We start from the raw sequence: 7,806 nt of genomic DNA on the forward strand, positions 1-7,806 counted from the left end.
AAAAGTTGCAGGATAGCGGCCCTCAGGAACTGGAATTGCCCACCTCTGCTGTAAAGGAAAACTCTGTGTTCACCTTTAAGCTTTCTCTCCCTGATTATTTCCTGAGAAGAGACCACTCGGGACAAACTCTTTAAATAACACTTCACAATGTAAACACTCTTTGGTTTAGAACCATTGCTGGGGTCTGGACCCTGGGGATTTGTCTGCCAATCTTAGGTGGGTGCTGCCCTACCTTTGCCCCTGTTCTCCGGGGTAAGTTTGGAAATCTAGGGCTATGACCATTGTTGTGTTGGCTCTTGGTTCTTTGAAATGAATCTGGATCCCCTAGCACCTGATATTGAGTATATGTCCCTGCTGAAGGAGACCTGTAGACCTTATATACACAAGCATACTCATACACTAAGGATGTTTGGGTCAGTTGTTTATGGATAAGCTACAGCTTTGCGCACTGAATAATGTTCTGTAATCCTCATAGATTTTACACTTGATATTTGAATACAGGTTTTTGGCCATAACCCATGATATTGATTTTGGACACTAGGAACAAATATCCATGCAGATCTTATACTTGATAATTCGATGAGGAAGATGCAATTTCCAACTTTCGCAAAGCCCATCTCACTAGTCATTCTAACAGAGACATATAATCCTGCCCCCCTTTGAGTTTTGGGACAAAGCAGCTGCATCACTTTTTTGCCGTTTAACCATTCTGAGGTTCACCATCATGGAAGGCCACAAGCCAAGGACCAAAATCTGCAGACTGATCAAATGGTAAGTGTAACTGTTGGCTAACTTCTGAACCAAATTGCTGCAAAAGCAAAATGTTGACTGAGCAGCCTCAGCAATTTCTCTGAGTGTTCAGGAACTTTGAGGTACCAGAGATCAGAGAAGTGGGGTACATGAGAACAAAAAAACTCCTGCTGCAAGCCTGACTTTCTAAGCCGCTGAATACTAGAGACAACTCAGCTTTTTCCAAATGAAGATCAGCAGGAGGAACAGGTCTGGCAAAGTTACAGAAAGTGATTCTGGCTAAACAATTTGGGTTTTTAGTGGTTGATGATTTTGTATGGTTGCTGTTGTTTTAGACAAGCTAACAAGTTGGGCTGCATGGTAAGCCATGCTGACATGTTTCGAGCTGTTGTTTATAAAGCTAAAAAAAGCTTTTTTTCACTAAGGGCTTTAACACTAATATTATGGCAAAGTTTGTGTTCCTCAGATACTCATCACATTTGAGTAACAAAATATGACCAGAGTCCTTTAAGATGAGTCCTCCCTAGTTGGCCAGCTAATTATAATAATCACAAAAGGTTAAGAATCAATTAACTGACATTTATTGATTTCTGATTAAGCAAATCAAATCATATGTTCTTACTATCTTATCCTGACCCATTTCTGCATTTTGACCTTTGAACCTGCCTGCCCCCTGTCCTAATAGTTTTGCCTGCTTGTCTCCGGTCTCCTATCAGCTCTGCAGCCTTCCACGTCTGAAACCCTCTAGCAGCACCCGCCATCCCCGTTCTTTGGACACTGGACTGAACTGTTTAACCAGAGTTTCCAGTGATTGGCGGTGACCCCCCCGCAGACGCTGCATGTTCACAGACTGCTTTTGTAATCTGTGTTTAATAAAACGCTTTGCATTATGCCACTGCCTAAATATCGGATCCTTCTTTCCTGCCTTTGACACATTAGAGTTGCTCTAAATCAGTTTAAAACCAATTTGACCTCATTCCAAATTCATCAAGATAAAAAAAAATAAAATCCATGTCAAACTATGACATGTTTTTTTCTTCTCCTTTGTGTAAAAAGTAGCTTACTTTAATTTAGCTTCACTAGTTTATCTAAAAATGTTTTAACTTAAATATTTTCAATTTGGAGTTGAATTAATTTTAAAATCATCAGATTTTGAATGGATGTTCTGGTGGGTTTTTTCCCATATATGTGCTTATATATACTAATACATAGTATGGTGTGTGTTACCAGAACAATATATGTCAACCTAAATATTATGAGACTCAATAACTTGTTTGCCCACCCCCTGGGTGGGCATTGAATATCTAATTATTGAAAAGCAAACCTGATTTTAACCATGATTTATGTCAGTGTTTCATACAGGGAAACATGTATCTCTCTGTGTGTTCTAAGAACACATAGTACCATGATTATGCTTTATTTGTTTTTTCCCAAAAAATCCTAAATTATGAATGATGTATATTACAAAGTTGCTTCTTTTTCATGGACGGATGATCTTTCTTTGAAATGGACTCTTTGTCACAGCTCTGTTTTCATTATCCATGTCTTTGCCATCAAATTGTTTTGGAAAATTTTACTTCATTGAGTTTTGAAAGCATGACCCAATTCAATGAAAGGTTATTGTTAACATGATCTGCCTGATATCGTCAAGTCTTCATCTGTTCTGCACTATTGCACACAATCAAAAGGCAATGTACGCCACACTGGAACATCTGTCACACCTTCAGCAAAGCCTTACTGAATAATCACATAAAGTGAGCTTCCAATGCTGGGTTTTTGCAGCTTGAACTGCTCAAGGCGAACAAGAAGTCTTGCTTTTATATAAACAAGGGCTGGTTCTCAGATGTTTCATTATTTTAGACAGTGTTTCTCAGATTGGGGATGGTAGTGGCAGTGTTATTGCAAGGGTGCTTGGAGGAGACAAATAAATTAGTAATTTAGATTTTTTTTTTTATGTATTAATAGCAACATTTAATTTTGTTACACAATGAAATAAGTGTATGATTACCATACGTTGAAGGTGGTAGTTTTTATTTGAAGGAAATTGTATTAATTGCTATATTCTATTTGATATACTTCATTTTTCTTTTTTCAACTGTTGAAAGGCTGGTTGGCAGTGGTTTTTGAACCACTGGTTTATGAAGACGTGTAGTCATCAACTAGAGCACAAACCCTTTTATTCAGTTGGGGAGTTCTTTTAATTTATTCAGGCAGGTATTTACATTCTTCAAACTCACTGAGCTGATAAGACAGTGGTGATAAATAGAAAACAGACACTCTTCTTATTTTAAATATCTCAAATAAACTACACAGGTACCCACAGAATATAAATACCTTAACTAGATATAGAATCACACTGAAAAAGAAGCATTGGTGCTGTGTTTTGGGCAGTACTCTTATAACTGTCTGCTTCTTCTTGTACGACAGACAGAAATGGATAAATCTCTTAGAATGTGGTTCAGACAGGGAAAAAAAGGAAACTTATGGGTTTAAGTTGATGCTTCAAAGTCTTCTTAAAGCATAAACTCACATTTTTTAAGCTTCTTCCAATGATCAAAACCTATTCATTGATGTATTGACATCATACATTACTTTCCGTGTGTTAGTGAAGCCCAAGACTTTTTACTCTGGACAATAAACCAGGATGCTCTTCATCTCTTAGGCAGCTACCTTAAACCAAGGATGATTTTCTCAAATTGATTTAATCCAGTTTTATTTATATAGTGCTATTTCACAACACACGTCATCTCAAGGCACTTTACAGTAAATGCCAAAAGCGGTTGCTATATTTTTTTCAGTGTATAACCTCTGAAGTGCTGACATTTTTATGTCATTAAGACTGTCGTTTTATGTCTGCTTCACTGGATGGCAGTTTGACTCACTAAATCGTTCTTTTAACTTTGAAAATTAAAGCCATATTCAAGCAGGTTCAGTAAACATTTAAGTGCAACATAAGTTAGCAATATCTGAGAGGTTATGTGAAGTTGTGCTTTGTAATAGAATCCCAAATGTCAAAGAGAAGAGTTGATAACCGAGAATCAGTCAGAAATGGTTTCAACCTTGTAATTTTACTGGAATTGTTCAGTTTTTACATTTTTTCCTAGTTTTAATACCTATCCCACCGACTGGAAACAGAAGTTAACTTTGTAAAGGTTTTTTTTGTTTTGTTTTTTTTTTTTGCAAGCATATTTTTTTACTGTTCTCTGATCAAGAGGGAAACTAATGGGGGGGGGGGGAAATCCATGTTTTAAAGTCAGCAAAATCATTGAAGCTCTAGAAATGATAGTATGAATACAAAGATACTAATGATTGTCAAAAAACCTAGACATGAAAATTGTTATCTATTTTTTCAGATGTAAATCATAAAAAATTTAAGTCTCACAGAACGTCATTAATGAACGTAAACATGTAAAATATATGATAGAGAAACCCAGGCAGAAAGTAAAGAACAGATAAATGATTTTATTTCGAGCAAAACTAGGCAAAGACAGTTGATTAGGGATCTGGACTTTAGCGGCTTTGTGGGTAAAACTGTGGTATCAGAATTGCAGTGACTTCTGGGATTATCAGTAGCTTTGAATTAATGAGTCAACAGGCAGCCGTCGTTTCAGGTCGTCCCTCAGGGAATATGTATTTCTGATACCTGAAATACATTTTTTCCTGATCAAAATTAACATATCTGAAATTGAAAATGACTTTCTTTTCATCCAAAACTAACATTTGAGATATCTTGAATATAATTCTTAGTATTACAAACAAAATATTTTTTATTCATGTGAATTGATTTCTGAAATGACTTTTCTCCTACCTTAAATAAACATTATAGATGTATATAAATGAAGTTTGACAAGGATTAAATCATATTTCAGATCTCCATAATACTGTAAACTCTGATTAAAAAATCACCAATTCAGATATATTTCATAAAGAAAATAAAAATAAAATACTTTGGATTTCCAGATATCCAAGTGTTAACATCAAACATATATTTCTAGATGTTTTTAATGACTGACAGCAGAAACAGAGGACAGGAAAATCTGTTCCTTACCAGTTTTGTACTATTGAGCTCAGAGCAAGACAGATTTTAGCTGAGGAATATATTAATATATTGCGATTTGGCGCCCTCTGCTGGATAAAGGTTTTTTCTGCAGTAAATCATGTAGAACTTCTAAAACCGCATTTTTTTATTATCATATCAAATTAGACCATTATGGCAGAATTATTAAAAGCTGTTTAATAAAATGCTAATTTATAATGTCATCAAAATAGAAAACAATAACATTTTTGTTCTTACTTCCAGATGTAAAAGCAATTATATGTTAGAAATAACAAAGAAAAACTTTGTAGGTGATACTGAAGCTCTCTCATACGAGTAGGATTTGAGAAGAGGCCTTTTTACAATACTGAAAATATCTTATAGGTTCAAAAGTGATACTGCAGCTGGTCAGTAATTTTTTTTAACTCCAGCACTTTTTAATAACATTTCATAGATGATTTAATTAAGTTTAAGAAGACAATATAATTAAATTCAGTTTTAAAGAGTGTGTGCAGGTGGGGTGGGCATATCTGGCCTTTTATTACCTATTGAGGGCTAATAGGGAGGAGACAGGAAGCTCAACTTCGTTCACACTCAGCCTGGTTCTGCTGGAGGTTTCTTCCTGTTAAAAGGGAGTTTTTCTCTCCACTGCAGCTGCATGCATGCACTGTGTGAGGGATTTTTGTAGAGTCAATGAGAAAAACAAGAGAAAATTTGTCACCACATGCTCATTCAGGAGGACTGAACAATCCCACTGCTTGATTTGATTGATCTCCCTGTAAAGGACCTTGAAATGATTTATTGTGAATTGGTGCTACAGAAATAAATTAAAGTGGATTAAATTAATTTACACAGGGTTTGCTGCTAAGTGCATTAACTCAGGACTAACCTGGATCAAATTATCACATGCTCAAAAAGGATGATACAGTATGTCAAAATCGGTATGGTGGCTGCACTGTATAGGAGGCGTGGCTTTCAGCTCATTCAAGTAGGAGAGGAGCTATCCCTCTAAAAAAGAGAAGACCCTACCTTTAATATTTTGATATGAAAAATATAGCCGTAAAGATTCATTTTACATAACAATTTACATGGCTGTAAATTCGGCTTTTATTTTATTTAAAGTAGTTGACATAAAGGATGGTTAGACACAGAGTTTCAGCTGCTGCTGTCCACTGAGGTGTGAGCTATCAGGGAAGTCTTTTCTATCAGACAGAAAAAAACTGGTGGGACTTTTTTTGAACCCTGACTTTCTGTCATAACAAGATTTGTTTCATTCGTATTGTGTTGTGTGCAAATAGATGGAATGATACAGAAATGCTCACATTGTGTTTGGTTTGGAAGGTGGTGTCATCCTCAATTATGCACTGCTGTATTTCTCATAGCCTCTTGTTCTGCAGTGAACATTCTTCCTCAGCCTCCAGCATCTGGAGCTCTAGCAATTCTGTAAAGTAACATGTACATGGATGGTGTTGCTGTTTCCCATTAGAGTATGGCAGCGCTACAAAACAAAGTGCAAAGTGACTGTACTTACCGATTCTTCTTTTGAAATGTCCTTACAATGCTCGCTACAGAGTAGTGGCTCAGGTTAGGCTGAACCCATTGGCCAGCTTCACTTAGGGTCAAACCACTGTTGATTATACAGTATGCACCACTAGCGTAGCTCTGTCATCAGCAATTATATTTTTTTCCTCTTCCTCCTACTTCTTCACCTCCACGTCCTGTTCTTGCTCCCTCCATTGTCCTTCACATAAAAAGCTAACCTTTGGCTTATTTGTTGTGCTTAGACTGATTGCTAAGTAAACTAATGATCTAAAAGTTTTCATAAGTTATGGTGTGCCAGACAGTTGGCATAATAATGCAAATAATAGCCATATATGTGTATAGTTATGCTAGGAGTGGGTTGAATGTTTGGAGCATTGAGTTGTGTTCTGCAAAAGCAGTGGACTGCAATTTGGCAAAGTGTTCGTTTTTTTTTTTTTTATGTTTTTATAAAATCGCATTAAATTTAAAGGTTTTCAAGCATGTTCTGTTTGAAGTAATGCTACATTTCGGTGAGGTGTAAGACCAGAACAATCACGTTTTCTTATTTGGATCTTGTTAGTGTATGATCCTAACATTTTAGTGTTTAACATTAAAAACAACACATTCATGTTTGGATCATATTACATTTTATTTTTGATGAGCAGAAGAAAAACACATTTAGGACAATTAAAGCAAGTGTGCCTTACACATGAGTCGACCAAAATCCCGGACGATTTTTCAATTCCCCAAGGAAATTTTTTTAGGTATGAAAAGTAGGACGTGTCCGGGAAAAAGAGGATGTCTGTTCACCCTCTCTACCTTACATACAATCCATGCGCAGCAAGCTTTTATCAATGCAACTCTCCCAGCACAGTTGTTTGCTCTTTTTGAAGAAAATGTGATTATAGCTCACTGCCTGCATTGCTGTTTTTTGCAGAAAGGAGTCGGTTTTGTAGGAGCAAAGTTCCACTGATGTGAAATAAATGGACAGAAGCTGTTTCATCATTGCTAGATCTAGAACATTCAACAGAAGCGGTTTTTCACTCACCAATAGAAAAGAGAAAGATCCTTAATGGGCTCTCCTTTACATAATGTTATTCCTATAAACACAGAGCTCAGTTTGACTCTATTTCACCTTGCAGTCATCATGAAGAGCTGACGTGTGAACTTGGTTCAGATCCTTCCGCCCCCACTGCCTTCATTTATACTAAACCAGGGTAGGTGCAGGTAGACCAGATAAAGGCTTCATTATATGTGGTGTTAGACAGAAATGTGAGAAGGCTATATTCACCTGTAGCCTACTGTCATGATGGGTTCACTGAAAGCGACCCAAGAATGCAGAACACCACTGACGGACACAAGGATGAAAGTTTAACAGTTTTATTAATGCACAAGCACACTGAATAATCTGGTTCAGGTTCGGGGCCTGGATTCTGGTTCACCGGAGTCTTGAGGGTTCTTGAGGTTAGCTTTGGGAGAGTCACTGTTGGTTCTGGAGA

Source organism: Cyprinodon variegatus, unplaced genomic scaffold (genome assembly GCF_000732505.1).
Source record: "Cyprinodon variegatus isolate N-32 unplaced genomic scaffold, C_variegatus-1.0 Scaffold1069, whole genome shotgun sequence".
Lineage (NCBI taxonomy): Eukaryota > Metazoa > Chordata > Actinopteri > Cyprinodontiformes > Cyprinodontidae > Cyprinodon > Cyprinodon variegatus.